A 20,181-nucleotide genomic window follows, 5' to 3' on the forward strand; every position below is an offset into this window, starting at 1 on the left:
TCGCATTTACCGCAACACGGGGATAAGGGGCAAGGTTGGAATATTCATCCACTACCTTTGACAACTGCATGCTATGCTTCTCTTAGAGCACTATTCTTTGGTTATTGGAATGATAGCATCTCAGGGAACTTCGATGGGACTAATTTGAACCAGTTTGAAAAACGTGTTCTGACTCCCTTGGGATGCTCGCTCTTTGCAAATAGGAGTAAGCTCAATGTTGCTTCTATCAGGCCTTCTGAAAGACTGTCACGTCCTTTTCAATCCTTGATCTCCTTCAAGACGCCACGCCTCCTTCTTACACTGTTAACCATAGCCCTGATTCAGTTTATTTCTGTATACAGAGGAATGGTACTCAGGTAATGGGTGATTTTAAAGGTTGCGCCAACGTTGCGAATTTGACTGGCGAGAACAGACCTTTGTATGTAGGCGAATGTGTCTACTTCGTTTGCGGTAATGTAGCATTTCCATGGTTACCCAGGGATTGGCAGGGAACTTGTTATTTAGGGATCCTGTTACCCGGGGTATTCATAGCCAGTAGCATAGAAGTTTCTAAGGCTCGTCAACGGCGGGATGAGGATGGTGACACTTCAGCACAGATTCTGGGCGATGTAGCAAAATCCTTTGTGCCATTTTGGGGACAAATAATGAACTCTGAGGATATTAGGAGAATAGCGAGAGTACTGGAGAGAACCATCAACCGGACCACTGACATACTCTATAATATGACTCTAGAACAGAAAGCAACAAGGTTAGTAGCACTTCAGAACCAGATGGCATTAGATGTCATCTTGGCTGAACGTGGAGGGGTATTTAAATTAGTGGGGTCCGCTTGCTGTGTTTTCGTGCCAGATTCCTCCCCAACGATCTTCAAGGCAATACAGAATCTGCATGTCCTAAGTTCAGAAGTGCATGCTCCCGAGGGAAACTGGGATCTTAGCGCTTAGTTCTGGGACTTCTTGCAATCTTGGGGTTGGAAGCTACTTTCGGTCTTGCTGATCATCTTAGGAGTTGTGTTGTTTCTTTGTTGTTGTATACAAAGTCTTCCTTGTATATGTTTGATGCTAGGGGGATGTTGCGCACAGGCGATGGGTACATTGGGACGCAAGGTATATACCCCAGACAAGAACTCCAATGAATATCCGTTGAAAGAAATCTTAGTAACTGATCTTATGGCAATTGATATCTCCGATAGTGATTCAGGGTGTATGGACATTGAGACGTGGAGTTATTTGTAAAGTGACTAGAAGTAGTTTAGCGCTTGGCCTAGGCCAAAAGGAGGGTTTGTCGAATGGGAAATCATATTGTGCCTTCTTTATTGTATATATTGGCCTAAGCCCAGTCGCTCTGCGAAGAAATCCGTGCTTCAAGGTTCTGACCTTAGATCGATTTAGCCGCCATTTTAGGTTCATCCCCCATTTTGATTCTCGCTCCAAAGTCACCCTGTGTTCTAAAATGGTGGACAATGTTCCTCTGTCAGTAACATGGCCGTATTGACCTCTGTATGCATGTTAATGCTTAACCTGCCCGTAGGCCAAATGTTAGGGTAATGTACTGAGACCTTGTCCTTTGTTGACCTGTGGATAAAGGATTACCTGTGCCAACGATACTAATCCGTGAACATATATTAAGTACAATGTTGTGTAAATGCTAAATGTGGACACTTGTTGAACTGTATTGTATTAAAATATGCACTAAGATTTATGTTAGATTCGAGAATATACTGTTGCCATTGTGATTTGTTGAACATGTAAACTGAAGGTGATCCATATGCAAATAGCTGGGCGAGTCAGAGGTGAACTTGGCACGAACCCTAGATTGGGAATTATTGTCATTTTTCCTGCCCCTCATGTCCCCAGCCCTCCAAGATGTCAGGCTGGAGCAGGCCACGATCACCTAAATGGCCCTAAAGGGCCTCTCCATCCCTCCAAAGACCCAATTGGAGTCAGACTTGGCGCTTGTGGCACCAGACTCACTCGCTCCCATAGGATGACATTGGGGATTGGACTTGTAGTGCATTGATGGGGACAAGATGGATGCCCCCACATATTTCGGTTCCCAGAACTGCATGTGCAGTCTAGTCTTTTGGGTGTGGTTTAGCCCAGAGACACCTGGGATACTGAAAGACTATTTAAGCCACGCCCAGGCTGAGAAACATGCTTTGCGTTTTCTGCACCTGCAGCGTGACACTCACCGTGTTCGGATCGGTCTCCAGTAGGCCTGCATCTTTCTTCTGCGCTCAGCTCCTGCAAGAACAAGAACACCGTTAAGAACAGCCTCACCTTGCGGCGCTTCTGCCCGTCATTCATCGCTCCTTCTTTTCTGCAGGCATCTTTGGCGGTGTCATTCCCATCCCGGTACTCCGCTTCCTAAGGAAAAGGCAACAGAACAGAAAAAAGGCATTAGTAAGCATTCTGCAAATCTTCGCTTATTTTTAAATACTGTACGAACTTCAAACGCTCACCTGAATCCCAGACGCTCTGTGGGAACTCTGTCTCCAGAACTTCTCATCCATCTGCAAGAGGGAAAAGACACTCCAGGTTAGCGTGGAAACATCTATAGGCGCCGCATACCGCGCTTACTCACTGCATTTGTTCTTCATGATCGGCATTCAAGCTGAAAACGTTGCGGCACCTAAAAGACACTGAAAAAGAACTCAGTTCAATACAAATACGAAAGGGGTGCATCGCGCATCGCGCTCTCACTCACCTTCAGCGCTACTCATCTCAGCAGCACACCGCCATCCCCGGACGCCGGCCATCATCTAAGGAAGGAAAGGAACAAAGTTAGAGAACTGTTCAAAATACTCATTATACTTACCTGTCGGTCTCTTGCCAGTGAAGTAACTAGGCAGCAACGAGCCTGCATCAATCAACACGCCCCTGCGCTGAATGCAGGATGGAGAGCACACTATCCAAGAAAACAAGGTGAGCTGTGGATCAAAGGGAAGGGTTGGACCCCAGGGAAGAATGGGTTCAAGCACACAGAGACAGTAGGGAGTTAAACTCTACCAATCCTGTGTTTCAGGCCCAGTCTCCAGTCGAATAGACTCCAAGGAAGGGTTCGAGGTCGTAAGTGGTCAGAACAGGCTGAGTGACATCCCCGTGGATACCAGGTGAGCGTTACAATTATTAACATACAGAGGGGCTGAACATCTTGTTGCAAATCTGTATAAAAGGTACGAATATTCTGATGTACAGCCCCACTCACTGCACACACAGAACAGGGCTGGTATTCGCTGTGTTGTACTGAGGGCCTGATAGCTATCTGACACTTTGTCTTTTGAAAACTGTTCAGTTACTTTGAATAAAGATCTGGTTATCTTTGTAAGCCCGTGTTGGTGTATTTCCTTTTGGGGTACTCAGCCTCGATATTTCCTTTTGCTTTTACAAATGGCACCTGAATAGGGCCCCTCAAGATTGATGCCAGCTCGTTGAAGGTTTGACGCGGCTATCTGACCGGGATCGGACAGTGTAAAGGGGGCCCCTTTCCTGAATGAGAAGCGACACCTCAGCAGCGCTGCATGGCCCGATCCCTGGACGGTGAGCACACGGTGCGAGTCGGCATCTTGACGAGGGTCCACATATTGAGGTGGGCAGATTAACTGTTCAGTTACTTTGAATAAAGATCTGTGTATCTTTGTAAGCCCGTGTTGGTGTATTTCCTTTTCGGGTACTAAGCCTCGATATTTCATTTTGCTTTTACAAGAACACAACACCATCCGAAAATTGGTGGATAACAGCGACCCTAGAAGTATCGCTCTGGGCGCAGACACTGTTATTTGAATGGCGGGTGATGCCCAGGATTTTTCCATTGACTTAGGGAATGAGATCATGGGACAAATTCCAAAGGACTGTTAACACTGTGACAACGATATACCTCCAGAAAACCTTTTCACCCGGCAAAGGGGGAATTTCTTAGTGTACTCTTCCTGCCCGTATGGTGGGGAAGAGGTAACATTCGACATCCAGAAGGATGAGATGGTATTTCAGGTCAACAGTGACTGCCTCCCCTCCTTGAAACCTCATGTGCAGGCCAACACCATAACAAGAGATCTCTCCACTCAACTGGAGGATACCGTGGAAATGACAAATCTCAAGGTATTTTCAGGCTTCAGGCAGATGGTTGAGGTCCGAATCAATCTCGCTGATGCTTGTGAGACCGAGGAGCAAAAGCAGAAGCTGAAATAGGTGTTTTTGCATTTTCAAGAGATCTTTGCTGTGGACTCCTACGACTTTGTTCGCACCGAGATACAGTCACTCTCCAAACCAACAGGCCCATGGGCTGGCCCCTGCGTTTGTAAAGCAATACCAGTTGCCCCTCATGGCTATGGAGTCACTCACGTAGATTATAAAGAATTTAAGATCCAGTGGGATTATTTGTCCAGTCCACAGTACCTTTAATAACCTGGTAGTGGGGATACTGAAACCTAGTGGCCAATGGAGACTTTGAGCAGGCCTTAGGGAGTTAAACAAATGGGTCCACATGTCTAAATGGCCTCTTCCCTACATCCATCAGGGACTGGCCCAGATCCAAGGGTCAAAGATGTATACCGCCATTGACCTGACCAACGGTTACTGAACAGTACCCGTGAGTAGGGAAGACCAGTAAAAGCTTGCAGTACACATGAACCAGAATCCCCTTTGGATACATAAACTCTGGCAACTAATTTAACATCTTTCTGTGTAAGGCCATGCCCGATTTGGGTGAAAGGGGAAACCTAGCCTATGTAGATGATGTTCTAATCAAAAGCTCAACTGTGGAGGAACACATAGCTGAAATATGCTATGTTCTGACCTAGTTGAAGGAAGCCGGAGAGAAACTGTCCTTTCAGAAGGCACAGTGGTGTAAGACCTGCGTGAACTTCCTAGGGCATGAAATCACCCCTGAGGGTCTCAGTCCTCACTAGAAAAAGGTGGACGTCTTACTGAAATTGAAATACCCTACGACTCTGTGGGAACTAAAAAGCCTTTTTGGATTTACTAATTATAGTAGGAAGTTTATAGAGGACTACACAGAGGACTACACAGAGGTCTCAAGACCCTTGGTCCATTTACTAAAGGCCGGGGTCAAGTGGGAGTGGAGTCCAGAGCAAGCTGAGGCTGTACCCCATCAAAAACAAGTAGTTCTTCTTGGAGACAGGGTTCTCAAATACTTGCTTAACAGCAGCATTATACCAGAAGCATGACAAGGTCAACAAAGTCATCTTGTATGCGAGCAAGATTTTGTCCTCTGTGGAGGAAAAATTCAATGATTGTGAAAAGGCACTCCTGGCAACCGTGTGAGTATTGAAGAATTACTGCCCGTTCATCAAGGGGGAGCACATCATTGTCGAGACTCCTCACCAGCCCTTGCAATATCTCCAAAGTGACCAAATCCGAACAGGGAATGTGAGTAATTCCAGAATTACTTTCTGGATTCTGTCCATGCATGGCTTTCCTGTGGAGGTCAGATATGGCCAAAACAAGAAGAGACCCCTCGCGCAAGGTTTGGCTGACTTGCAAGACTGAGCTCAAGAAAACTGTCTCGAGGACGAAAGTCTAAAAACCCAAGACAACATGGAGCAGTACTTTACTTCCCCGCACCAAGTCTATGAGGAAGACACATGCCGGGGATACCCAAAGTTTATGTGGATGGGTGCTCCTACCATGTTGACAACCATGGGGAAAATGAACTAGTGGCTGGCATTGGGAACAAGAACGGTCCCGAAGTAGTCAGGTGGCAGAGTTGATGGCGGTACATCAAGCAATCCTCAATGCCGTGCAACACCAACTCCAAAAACTGGTCATAATCGCTGAATCAGATTATGTCAGGAATGGGTTTGTAGAGCACCTGATTATTTGGAAAAACAGAGGCATGCTGTGTGCAAACAACAAACCGCTCAAGCAGGGGAAAATAATACAATCCATTGATGACCTGGTCACCTCTAATGAGATGACCATCTACTGGAAAAATATCAAAGTCCCTTCAGAATAGAGGGACCAGACAAACATAGAAATGACTTTGCTCGCTAGTTGGCCGAAACTGGAGCCATCCACAAGGATCTCATAGAGATCGAGTCCCTGTTGGGGGAAATCCAGGTCGCTGCTGTCACCAGGTCCCAAACACTTGCCCAACTCTCAACTGCCCAGTGGAGTAAGGAAACCCCAGATGCTGGTTTAATTTTGCCACAAAAAGGAGATCCATTTTTTGGGAAATGTTATCAACACATGAAGACCTCGTGAATTTTCCTCTGACCGAATCCAATTATATTGTGAAATAGGATCGCTGGGTGTTGATGAAGGTTTCCAAAATGTTCCAAATTTAAGACAGTTTGTTGGTACGGAGATCCATCTCTGGATGTGACCAGTGGGTGGTTCCTACCTCATTCTGAAACCTGATGTTAAGTCACTCCCATGACATGGCTACAGACGGTCATACGGGGTTTCATACAACTTTGGAAATCTTGCTAGAGGTCACATACTGGCCACACATGGGTCAGGACCTCGACCAATACTTGAAGGGGTGTCTTGTGTGTTCGCAATTTTAGCCAAGTTCCCTCACACACAGAGCTCTGCTACAGAAAAAGGGGTGACACTGCCTTGGTCAGATTTGCAAGTAGATTTCATCGGGCCCGTGATTCGCTCCTCTAGAGGAAACAAGTACAAGTTAACTGTGACATGCTTGTTTATCAAGTGGGTGAAATGTCTCCCGTCCCCAAAATGCAAGGCAGAAACAGCAGCTGCCATGATGATCAGTCACATCTTCTCGAGTTTTGGCCTTCCCCAAAGGATTGAGTCAGACCGAGGAAGTCACTTTCCCAGTGAGGTGATGACAAAGACGTGGGAGATACTTGGGATAAAGAGAAAACTCCACATTGCATACCACTAGCCTCGAGTGGGGGAGTTGAGAGGTACAATAAAATGATTGTGGGCATCCTAAAGAAGTTTGTGGTGGACTTGGGCCTAGTTGGGACATCTGACTACTGCTTGTCCTGATGGCCATTAGGTCTACACTATCTGCGGTGACAAAAATGTCACCCTTCGTGCTCATGACTGGACAATAAAATGGTGCTACCTCAGCATCTGTTCTACAGAACTCAAGAGCAGACCCTGATGAACGCGTCCACGACCCATGAGTACATTGAGAATTTGCAAAACAAAATGTAGCATGCTTTTGTGTACGCGCATCGAAATCTGGAAAAGTTGGCAGAGGGGATGAAAACCCACTAGGTTTGAAGACCACTAAGAAAGATACCAAATAGGAGACAGGGTATACTTGTACAATTTTCAAAGGAACCAGACCAAAGAGCAGAAGTGCCACCCCCCTGGTGCTGCGTCTTTGAAATTGTAGATAAAAATCTCACTGGTCGCCTGTAAGATCCAAATTCCTAAAGCAGAACAAACGGAAGTAAAATGGGTTCACATCAACCAGTTGAAGAGCTGTCATCCCAGGCAGAACTTGTGACTGACTGAAGAACCCAGTGAGGGTAGAGCCCAGGAGCCATCTGATGAGTAGAAGTAAATAATTTGAACCTGGATGGAGATAATCACACATTTACGGGAAGTAGAACAATTATACTTATTTTGAAGTGCTTGCAAATGATTGGCATGTAAAACAATATTTGTAATGTGACATACTGTGATATGTCTCTTGTTCGTTTGTTGTCAATTTTCATGTCCCTACATGGGAAGATAGTATTACATAAAATACTTACGCTCTCCTTTTTTCTTGGCAGATTAAATAACTCCTTTCCTCTACAGCCCACAGGGGGCCCGCTGGAAGGCAAGAGGCCCAGGATAAAAGCGTAATGGAAAAATAAAAATCCGAAAAGAGTGTCGAACCGACCAGCGCACATTTCCATCAGGATCAGGAAAAGAGCAGACACGCTCTGAAAGAGAGTCCTGGAATTAACCCAAGAGCAGACACGCTCTAAAGGAGATTCCTAGGACAAACCCGGGCAACGTGAAATGGCCACCCCACTCTCTCCTAGCTCTTCTCTCTGCATAAATACAACAAAGCTTGGAGGGGGGAATCTGTGGGGTGAAATAACCCTGGGATGCGAGACGTAAGGTCCAATATAAGGCCTTGCACTTTCAAAGCAAAAGGAAAAGAAAGGTGCTAAAATGCCAAAATATGCAGAGATGCAAACTGCCGTTCACAAAGAAAGCGAAAGACACATGTCAAGGATATTTTGTCTAACCCACAGAACCCTCAATGGGATGTCAGCATTTTGTGCAGATGTTGCAGTGAAGCAGATCACTTGCTTTCATGAACATTGAATGAAATTATTATTTTTGTGTTTCCCTTTAACTAAAAATATGCTCAGCAAAAGGTGTTTGCAAGACTTTGAAAATATGAACTTGGTTTCATAATGAGCCCATCGCAGATGAAACCACAGTGCACAGAATCTATAATGGGATGCTGAACTGGGTTTAAAATGGAGTTTGTTCATGGGTGAAAGCAACACATTTCTATTGTGCCTCTAAAGTGGCACTCTGAAAAGCCATATGTGCCCCAAAGTCCCTAAAAGGGTCATTATGATGCCCTCATTTAACCAATGTACGCAGGGAACAACTTTGCCATGACACTTTCACATGTTAAACTTGTGTGCCTTCCAAGAGTGAATTTTAAAATGAAATGTCAAGGTAAAAGACAATGGCCCTCATTAGAACCTTGGCGGAGGACCATGGTGCTATTAGCACCATGGTCCATGCCGCTAAGGTTGCAATTCCGCCATGGTGGATGGCAGAATTACCACCCCATTCCAAGGTGAGTGGGGCGGTAATTCCCCATTCACCAATGGCCCCTTCCTCATTCCCATTTCTGCCCCATAGGGCATAATGGGAATGGGGAAAGGCGATAATTACGGCACCGTAAATTACGGTGCCGTAATTATCGCCAAGGTCCCTTTGTGGCATGGCTTTTAACGCCTGTAAAAAGCAGGCGTTAAACAGCCATCCCGCAAAGGGAACCTTGTAATCAGGCATTAAGGGTCGATGCCGTTTACGGCGCCGTAAACCCCTTAACGCCTGAGTCGGAATGAGGCCCAATGTACGACTGAGTTTTGAAAGGTTGCTTCCCATTGTTTTTCTTTCTCTCTGATCGTGATTTCTTCAAATGTGAAACTGCATTACTTCCTTGGTTGTCCTGGAAACCTAGAGAGGCCTTTAACTCAAACAGGAGGGTTTTCCTTTAAATATACAAGGAATAGGAGGCTCTGAGATCAAATCCACAGACCAAATAATATAAAGACAGGTCTGCTTGCCAGCTTTACAAGTTGATTAAAGCGGACCCAGTATGATTCATATGCCGCCCACCAAAGAACACATATTTCACTGATATAATTCTGGAGTAAATGAAGAAAAACTATTCCTTGCAAAGGAATGATGCACAGGCAGCTGACAAGGCTTATGTGAGTCACTGAAAAGTATAGTGTTAAAAAATGCATTAATATATGTCTAAATATGGAGATTAAGGGCACTTATCATGCAGGGAGATTTCTATGTCCCCGAACCAGACCAAGCTCCCCTGTCAAAGTAAGATGATGGAGTTATCTCCTCCACTGGTATCTCAAAGCACTCCCACATTTTCTGGATCTATCAGCACACAGGTGGGTGTGGGGTATTGAACATTAACCAATCCCTTCTGCGGGAACTATGGCACATTTTTTTATGTCATTTGCCCTATAGCTATGTCACCCCGCCTCAGATCAGGACTCTTTCCACTAACCCATGAGGTGATCCACTGCTGAAATCTGGAGGAAAATCCCAGCAGTAGCAGTGAGATGCCTAGCTTGCAGAGGAGCCAGGAGATTAGAAGCTGTCTTGGGACCCCTTGAAGGACTCAGCGAGACCTTGACTGGACCCCTTATGCTGTCCCAGCAGTGTCCTGATGCCCTCTAATGTCCAGCACAGACCTCTCATGTAAGTAGAAATGCCCCAGGCGATAGATTGCATAAGTCAATACTTTGTATGGGTAACCGGGTATAAGAGCGCTCAGTGGAAACAATGGTTACTCCTAATCTAGTAGTTAAGAACTGGACTGCTGCTATCTCATCAGATCAAAGGTCACCCCTGACCTATGTAAACAATGACACATAACAATTTTAAGATCTGTAGAGAAAGCGCTGTCCTAAAGCATGTTAATTTGCAATGATTTAGGATTTCTTACACAACAAATTACATTCCTGGTGAACTGTTTATTAGTTCATCGTTAAAGGCCTGTTCTGTGCCAACACGTATTTCGACCACTATGACCACTATCTGCTTACTATTCTGGATCTGCTATTTACCCTAAACTCTCCTGGTCCACTTGCAGTGGAAGGAAAATATCGGACAACGTCATGTAAATTGATTTTTGGACCAAACAGATCAGCTTACATATAGTTGATGTCATGTGGGATGTCAACGGGGCATCTGAGTTGAAATCTGTTTTTGTCATCTTAACCCAGCCCCCGGAGTATTAGGCTGGCAGTAGCATTTTGGGTGACTGTAAGCTCTGGATGCAAGTAGCGATTAGTCCTGCAAACGAGCTGTAGCAGAAGACACATTTGGATAACAGTGTGGTGATGACAAGGTCGCGTGTATTCTAGGTTCGACTGATAATGCTGTACTGATAACATGCCACACAGCAGCCTGACAGACTCAATGGATACACACTAGGGCTACTAGATATGGCCGCAGAGATGGCATCAGTGGCATACAATGCACAGTTAGGTAATAGAGTTATTGACATGGTTCCACCCCTTTATAGAGGAGGCTACTTCAGAGGGCAGTGCAGTGGACCAAAGATCTTCAGAATCAAAGCCCAGAAGGCATGGGTGAGTGCTTAAATATTATGCTAGGGTGTTAGATCAGGGATATTTCTCTGTAAAAAGAATCAAATGTCAGATATTTGGATATTTTCCAAAGATAGAAGTCATTAAACTCAGTCATCTTGGTCTGTCGGTCTTCCAGTTGAACCTAGACTAGTTTCTCACCATAGTATGATGTCCAGTTCAAAGGATCCCGAGACCTCATTGGGAGCATCTATTAGTGATTTTGATGGCACTTCTGTTGCAAGTGTTGTAATACTTAGGGCATACATCAGAGCTGTTCTTTATTGTGCCCCAATGTGCACTATCTTGTCAGGTGTCGTTGTCGAAGAATGGAAGCATGACAACTTTAAACAATTTCCCGAAACTCAGCAAAGTACGGAAGGAAATTCTCTACTGCCGTGTAGAGCAAGCTACCTACATCATCGCTCTTCCTTCACTTCGAAATCCACTTGAAATCGAACAGGCTTTACGCTGGATTGTGCTTGCGCAGTCTCCGAAACCACACTGCACCCTTTATCCGGACAGCGAAAGTATTGTGTCCTCATTGCTGTGGTCTGAAACCGGCTCATGATCGCTAACATATCAACAAAGATCAAGTAATGAAGTGCCAAGGACGAGTATGCTCGTCCCTTTTGCGTAGACGTGCCTGGCACTTAAGGGGTTAATAGCTGCACCAAAGACAGTTGAGTTTTCAGAAAAAAAGAAATAGAAAGTTATTTACCTTAAATTCTCTTAACTGTACACGGCTCATAGTACATAGGTTTCATGTGAAATGGCAAAGGCTCTCATTTCGAGCTACGCAGATTTTGACCCGCCATTTCTGCACACATAATTACTATGTTTACTGCATGTGATATGGTAGCGTCTCTGCATCATTGTGAGTTGACTCTGATACCAGTAGGAATTGATGTTGATTTTTCACAAGTCCACAGTACAAATGTTCCTCCATTTCTAACTCTGTTTCGGTGCTGCAAAGGAATTCTGTGGAGTAGCGGGTCCTACTCCCACGCTACCATTTTTATAATGCTGAGAAGGCTCAGTATTGACCTTTTGGTGCATGGAATTGTAAAGGGGGGAGGGCAAGGCAATTTCCCACTTTTTTGACTCCGTTTGTGGGTCCTGCTGCAGATAATATTGTGTTGAAGTCAAGGGGTGCACTTGCACATCCATTCACTGCATGAAAACAACGTATAACCATGCCAGGGGTGGGGAAGTGGCGGGGGAGGGGGCGGTTTGACAATTGTACCCTCTACATCGTGTGTCGAGGTAAAAAATAAAGCTTTATTTCTGAACTTTTTCTATAGATGTAATTAATGGTTGACCACTTGGTTAATATGCATGCATATAGCAGAACTATGGCATTCTGGAATTTTCTAATGGAAATACATCATTCTATTTTTTTATATCGTTAATTGTGTATGTAGTATTTATGGATGTATGTATCACATATGCATTTATTATACATTTTGATATTTATAGCATGGTCATTTGTAGTTGTTATAAGATTATTCATCTCATTGATAACATTATTTAACTTATAAGGTTCACATGTACTTTGTGGGCCGTTACTACTTAAAAGAGTCTACAGGTGTTCGGTTTTAAATGAAGTTTGCAGACAGAGGCCGAAGGACGATGCCCGCAGGGGAAACGGTGTGCGCTGTAACACGAGCACTTCTAAACGTCCCGGGACTCGCACTGGGCTTGATCCATGCTTCCTATTTAGGAAACGATATCCGCTCAGACATGTTAGCCTCATGAGCTTGGAAATGAAGCTGGCGAAAGAGGTCGTAAAAGGTCTGAAAAGAAATGGCGCAATTTAAGCTTTTTCCTTATCTCCGTTTTGGTCGTGTTCTTTTTTGTTTTTTAATTAAAAAGTGCTAATACGCACCTAATACGTGGACTAGGATGGTTGCTTTCTCTGTATTCCCAGTTTGTATTTTCTGTACTTTTCGTTTTTGTGACTTGGGAAAGGGCTAAAGTGTTCTTGATTAAGAACATTCCAGATTGTTCTCTGATAGTTCCACAACCCTTTTGACAATGCCAAGAGTTTTGGCTTGTGTATAATTATTATGCTTTTGCTAGGCACTGCTATTATATGCCGACGTACTCACACCATTTTGTAGCTGCTCCCATTGATGGCCAGTCAATGCCACTATGGCAGTGCCTGGAAAATGCCTTTCCCATGCCGACACAAAGGCCAAAACTGTTGGCATTGCCAATGCTTGTTTGTTTTGTCAAAGTGGCCCAGTGTAGTCAGGCATGTAGGCCTCCTCAAGCTTGTGTTTCCATTGCCTCATTGAAATTAAAGAGAGAGCGAATATTAGGGACAGATACCCTTTGTGGAATCTGGGTGGGCCAGCATTCACTCTGGAAGTTTCTGAGATATCGGCCACACAAGAGAACAGGAATGATGAGAAGTTCTGCTCTCATTCCCTGAAACACATGTTATTGAACTCCAAAGCACTGGATGGCCAGAGGTCCTACGTCTGCTATTTCTCCCTTCCCTCTGTTCGCAAGATGATGTTAAAATTCAGACAATAGAGGAGATCCCTGTGTTTAGTGGTTCCTTGCTGGGACCTTGGTTTCTGTTCCCGGTGAATCTGGCAGACATAAAGTTGTTTTGTCTTCTATCACCAGCAATGACTGTCGTCCCCTCTCTCTGAGCTGGAAAACAGCTCCATCTCACATCCTAGCTCTTGTTGAGAAAGTTGTCTGACAGGACTCGGGTTGCCAAAAGATGGCCAAACAGCATTTCAGAAGATTGTCGACTGCAAACTCGTATTCGCATTGTTGACATTGTTTTCACAGGGGGTGTTCTGTGGCAGATTTGTATTTGATTTGATTTGATAGGTTTTTATAACACGCTTAATACCCAGAGGTTTCTGAGCATGGACCAGGGGATCTAACCTGTGTTGCTCTGCGTCATCTTGCTTCCAAGGCGAGCACGTTGCCCCTAAGCTATCCTCCCGAGACAATATTTAGTGCTTAGTTCATGGTCCTCCTCCTGATTTTCTTTCAGAAGGTTTTCAGAACCATCTGGCGGTCTCTGCGCTGAAGCTGGAAAGAGCACCCATTATGGCATCTAGGTGTCCTTACAAAGATTTGGCGGTTCCAGATCCATTACTTCACAGGGTGGTCAGAGGCTTTAACTGTTGAATTCTCCTTGAAGAATTTCACTTCTGCTTTGGAAATTGTCTTTGTTTTTGAGATTTCTTCAGGGCCTCCCATTTGAACCCTTTTGGAACTTGCCTCTTGCACTTGTGGCAATACAGGAGAGTGGGCCTCATTATAAGTTTGGTGGTATTTCGGTTGTAAATTCACCCAAATACCTCCAAATGGAATTACCGTTACTGCCCCTAAATTCTGCAAATGTACCATGGCAGTACAAGTGGTAGTAGGTGGTGTAAGTCCCCATTTTTTGGAGTCCATATTACTCCAGGGGAATTTCAGCAGAATTAACGCCGGCAGGAATTCCGCCTATTTTGCTGGTTTTTGGTGGTAAGGTGTGGGATTTCCCTCCAGTATTTTGAAAATCCTCCATCATACCACCAAAGTTTCAGTATGGTGGTGCAGTAATGCAGCGGTAACTCAGTTACCACTGGATTACCACCATTATTTTAACACACCACCATACTGGTAATGAGACCCTGTGTCTTATGTGCCATTTAGACTATGAGAAAACGTTCTGATGTTGGTGCCTTTGGTTTCCAGGACCCCCTATCTAAAATATCTCCTAAGAACCAAGCCAAAGACCTGCTCTTCGTGCCACCTTGAACAGGAGGCTGTTTCCCACATTGCTTTATCCTGATCGCAGTTCCGCTGGCGGGGGCGACCTTCATGTCTAGAAATAGTAAGTGTGGCCCTGGCATATCTGCGGAAATCTCAGGAGGCTTGCCAGGGCGGCATTCTGTTTGTGAGTTTTGGAGGTGGAAGAAAATGTCTTCGGTTGCCACCTGAAGCAGTTGGGTCAGGAACTTGATTGTCATGGCAACAACAACAGTCTGGAGCACAGTATCTTGGTCTCCTTCTGATGGGACTATGAGGGCAGGTACTTGCCCCCAATCCCCCTCCACACGCACACGTTCCTATTTTATTATCAAGTTCATGTGGAATTCCCAAAGGGGGCATTTGTGGGAGTTACTGTTTAACGGTCATTGTTGCCTTGTTTAAGGTGGAATGGCTTAATGAGTGATGCAGACTTGTGTTGCCAAGCTGCATTTGTTGCTGTACGCGACACTTGGTATTTGGTAAATCCTTAATTCATGAGGAGTGTGACTAGGGAGGCAGTCCAGGAGTGTGACTAGAGAGTAGGTCCCAGATGAATTATTAATGTACTCACACTAACCGCCTTTAGCCTCGACTCCTTCCATTGTCCCAATACCCCCACCCCCTTTCCGACACGCACCACTTACACATGCGTAAGGGTTAATATAAGGCCATATTACGTACATGTATGTGATTCGGCCGCATGGGGAGGGAGGCGCTACCCACCCACAGAGATTTGAGTAATTTGCATTTCTATTTTCTGGTGCGTACTGTAAACTACAGACCTGAAGCAGCTGCTTTTTGGCTTAATGCACAAAAACCCAGACTCGTTTAAAAGTGGAAAAGGTCGCTTTAATGTGACAGGCCAAAGCTTACAATCAAACGCTTAACTGGCTCCATGGCCTAACAAACTAAAGGAATATTTTAACCACCACTTAAATAAATTAAACATTTTCATTTTCCCCCAACAATTAAATAATTAAATAACCCAATTCCTCCCTAATGATCCCTTGGATCCTACCGTCTCCTTGCCCCTTTTCCAGGCGTCCCGCTTTCTCCCAGGGGCCATGCCCCTCCAGGCTCAATACCTGTTCCCCCGGGGTGACCTGCTTGTGCAAACAGCGCCACCCCATCCTTTTCCGTGTCATTCCCCCATTGTGCTTCCCTCCCCCCACATCAAAAGGGGCCATGCCCCCGGCGCCCCGACCCACTTCAACACCCTTCAAACTCCCCTCTACACCAAACTCCCCCTTTCCTATGACCTGCAGCCAGCCTGACCTGCCACATCAGTAACATATATTACACACACTTTCACAATGCCCTGACCTGTCACACAAAACTACCAACCCTACCTTCCTAACAGACCCCAAAACTCATGAACCCGCCCTGCCATCTAACAAACCCCCTGCATAATCCCATGAACAATGGACCCCCCATATTACATACCCAGACACTAACCTAACGAAGTGAAAGGGGTGGGAGGGCGGGACAATCATCAAGTCCTAACTGTCGCCTGCCTCCCGAACCTTCCCTGAGCCCTTAAATACCCCCCCAGGAGGCGCTCTGCCCCACGGCCACTCGCTGGCCATGTGCATCGCCAAAAAACTCCCCGGGGGGAAACGCTTCGCGTTCCCCCCGGTGCCCCCCTTTTGGCTTAATGCACAAAAACCCAGACTCGTTTAAAAGTGGAAAAGGTCGCTTTAATGTGACAGGCCAAAGCTTACAATCAAACGCTTAACTGGCTCCATGGCCTAACAAACTAAAGGAATATTTTAACCACCACTTAAATAAATTAAACATTTTCATTTTCCCCCAACAATTAAATAATTAAATAACCCAATTCCTCCCTAATGATCCCTTGGATCCTACCGTCTCCTTGCCCCTTTTCCAGGCGTCCCGCTTTCTCCCAGGGGCCATGCCCCTCCAGGCTCAATACCTGTTCCCCCGGGGTGACCTGCTTGTGCAAACAGCGCCACCCCATCCTTTTCCGTGTCATTCCCCCATTGTGCTTCCCTCCCCCCACATCAAAAGGGGCCATGCCCCCGGCACCAGAAAAACCCTCCCCCGAGGAGTTCTTTCTGCCCCACCCCCCCCCAAACTTTTCTACCTCAAACTTTTTACCCAGTCTCCCAGCCCAGAAACAAGAAGAGCCACCCGTATCCCTCACCAGGTCATTCTCCCCTGCATGCCGAATCACCACCTCTGGAACCCCAAGCGTTCCCTCATCCCTGCCAATATAGGAAGCAGCTGATCCCACCGCAGGCCCCCCAACCCGTGCCGTCTCACCACCACTTCCTTGTAACTGCACCCCTGTTACCTTCCCAACCCCTTTTTTCCACTTCCTTCCCAGCCCACTTAACAATTGAATGGCCAACAAATCAAAACTTGCGCCAACTCCCCTTCCTTTCCGCAGCATCTGAAAAAGAAAATACAAAATCACTGACAAGTCAAAAATATTTCAACAACAGTTGGCCCACAAAGTCCTACCCACCTTTTCAACATCCCCATTATCAAACTCCCTGCCGTACCCCTTATATTTCCCAGACCTCCAACGTCCCAATCTTTTCACCTTGTCTTCTGAAAAACCCAGCCCGGTACCCTCAGATGCTGCGCCCATCCTAAAGTAATGAGTCCCGAAATCCTCTCCCTTTTCTCCCACTGCCACCAACTCCTTCCGCGATACCCCTAGCACCTGGAACTGGGCATAAAACCTTGCTCCCACGACCCAGCCGAAACCAAGAGCCCCTTCCCTTCTTATCCGTCTTGGACCTCTTCATCTTGATGTCTAAACCTTCTTCTGTAATTTGAACATCTTCCCACTGCAGTCCCCCTACCCCCCCTTTTCCCCCGACCAACCTAAAAACCCTGAAAGCCCCCAAACAATAACCACGTAAAAACAAGTCGCAGACAGCTCCCCTACAAGCAATAAACCATTTGTTCCACTTGTTGTGCCCAGTTTATTCCTTTACATTCCTGCATTGTCCCCCCTGCACCGGGGGCCCACGTGCACCCCCGTCCATGCAGGCCCTTTAGTTTATTCCTCCTCTCGCCATTGCACCAGGGGCCAAACCTGCACCCCCGTCCATGCAGTCCCTTCCATATAACTCTTCAAGCTCCTCGCATCCATTACCACCTTTTTCCCGCCTGCACCCGGGGCCCTAATGCACCCCCGTCCATGCAGGCCCCTTTTTTGCCTTACTCCTCTCCACCGCTGCACCAGGGGCCAAACCTGCGCCCCCGTCCATGCAGTTCCTTCCATATCACCATCTTCAAGCTACTAGCGTACATTACCACCTGTTTCCCACCTGCACCAGGGGGCCTAGTGCACCCCCGTCCATGCAGGCCTCCTTTTTTCCTTTACTCCTCTCCACCGCTGCACCAGGGGCCAAACCTGCGCCCCCGTCCATGCAGACCATTACACATAAATTCCTCTTCCGGCACCTCGCTTCTCTGTTCCACTTTTTTTTTTTTTTTAATTTAGCTGCACCAGGGGCCCTAGTGCACCCCCGTCCATGCAGACCCAACTCCTCACTTCCCCCTGCTGCACCAGAGGCGCTCCCGCACCTCCGTCCATGCAGCCTGAAGCCTACTCACCTTGTCGTGCGGCAAGCGTGAGGGCTTCACCACCGTCGTCCATGCCCTCCAAACGACAGCTACCTCCCCTTAACAATTACCACCGTTACATCCCCCCTGTGGCCCTCCCCTACCTACGCGTCTTCCTCCTCACCCTTCTCCTGCCCCCCTTTAAGTTGCCCCCAACAATCTTTCATCAAACCTTGTGCCCCCCCTCCTTTTACATTAAACTGAGCCCGACCTACCAGCACACCCCAATTTACCTGGTATGCGGTCCTTCCCCCCCACTTCCTTGCCCCGCTCCCCGCCCTGACCCACTGTCCCCTGCCTGAAAACAATCTGTAACCGGATGCCGACCCGCACACCTGCTGCACTCGTGTTTAAATTTGCACATCCACCTCGTGCAGCCTTCTTTATTGAACGCCCAACATGCAGCTGAGGGCTGTCCTCCGCCTCCTCCCCCCACCCCCTCATGGGCGGGGCGACCAAGAAAGGGCCGGTAAGGCACAGGCAGCCCACTTGCTGTGTGCAATGTCGGGGCAGGCCTCGTTGGAGCCATCCATTGCAGCCAAAGATCCATGTCTATCTCCCCCCAGACCGCCTGACTGTCCTCCGCCATTCTCGCTCTGAATTCCTCATCCTAGCGTACCCAGGCAAAACTCCCAAAACTCGTGAAAGCCTTCCTAATTACGTCCATACATTTAAGCAGGGCCACGCAACGCTCCGGGAATTTTTCACAGTACACACTGGCATAAATAATAAACGCCAACGTCCACTCAATAGTCACCGGGACCCTTGGGCGTGAAGCCAGTTCCCTCTCTTCCTCCTTAGACCCCTCCTTTGCTCTCACTTCCCTATGGAGCAATTTAAAGACATCCACAAATTCCCCTGCCTGAATCTTCTCCCTGGTCGCTGCCATCAAATGCGCCCCCAATGGTTTTGTTATCCCCATGTATGGCCATTTTTTTTTTCTCCTTTCTTTTCACTTCACACTCCTTATCTTTTCCGGCTTGCACTTCGAGCACCAATGTCTCCACCACCTTGTCCGTTTGGACCTCCACTGAGCAAATGCTCTTTCCAACCCCCTCGGCTCCAATGGCCTGCACACCAACTTCCTTCCTTACACCTTGGAAACCAGCCCGTTCCTCCCCTGTCCACCTATTTGTAACCCCTCTCTGCCATGCAGATGACCATTCCCTTTCCCGCTCACCTCTTTCCACACCTGCCACCTGCGGCCTGGCGTCCACACCGGTGCTCCTCATCTCCATTCTTAGAGGGCTCCTACATTGTGGATGCGAGCTCCTGCCCGGGATGATTTGATGATCTTCCTGCGAGCCCGGGGCGTCCGCCCCGCCGCTCCTTTGACTTCTTCTCAGCGGAGTTGTGGGAACCCCTGCCTGGTCCTCTTCTCTCAGGCGAGGCGTTCCGACCTCCACCCCGGAATCCTCATTGCTAGGGTCTGTGCTGCGCCCTCTAGGCTCTCCTTGCGTTGACTGAGGCGGGGCCGTACTGAAACCCTCACCCTCCACCTGACCAGCGGGGGCTGCGCAGCGCCCTCCGCCCTCACTCCTCCTACCCGGGGGGGCCGTTCCGCGCCCCACTCAAACCTCCTCACTTGAAGGGGACCTTTCCCTCCTTTCTCCACCTGCACTCTTCTGCAGGTATTTACCCCTTCTTCCACTTTGCCCTGTCACCCCCCTCTGCACCCCTTCACTTGCCCCCTTCTTATTCCTCTGAGCCACCTCATGACCCGAAATCATTTCTCCCCCTGCCGCCCTCCTGTCTATCCCCTTTCTCGCTTTCCGCCCCTAATTTCCCAAACCTCCCCTCTCCCCGCCGATGGGGTGCAGGCCACCATTGCCGCGAGAGCCCCATCTGCCGCTGCTCTACGCTGCGGCCTACCACCACTTATCTCCCCCCCCCCCATGGCCTCTCCGCCTGTGACCTCCCCCACTGCCCTCTCCCACTGGGCCCCAGATGCCCAACTAATTATTTTCAAAGCCTCCCTCAGAGCCTCCGCATCAACCCGCCCCTTTTTGCCGGCTCTC

The sequence above is a fragment of the Ambystoma mexicanum genome, chromosome 7p (assembly GCF_040938575.1).
Source record: "Ambystoma mexicanum isolate Mex_15411 chromosome 7p, UKY_AmexF1_1, whole genome shotgun sequence".
Classification (NCBI taxonomy): domain Eukaryota; kingdom Metazoa; phylum Chordata; class Amphibia; order Caudata; family Ambystomatidae; genus Ambystoma; species Ambystoma mexicanum.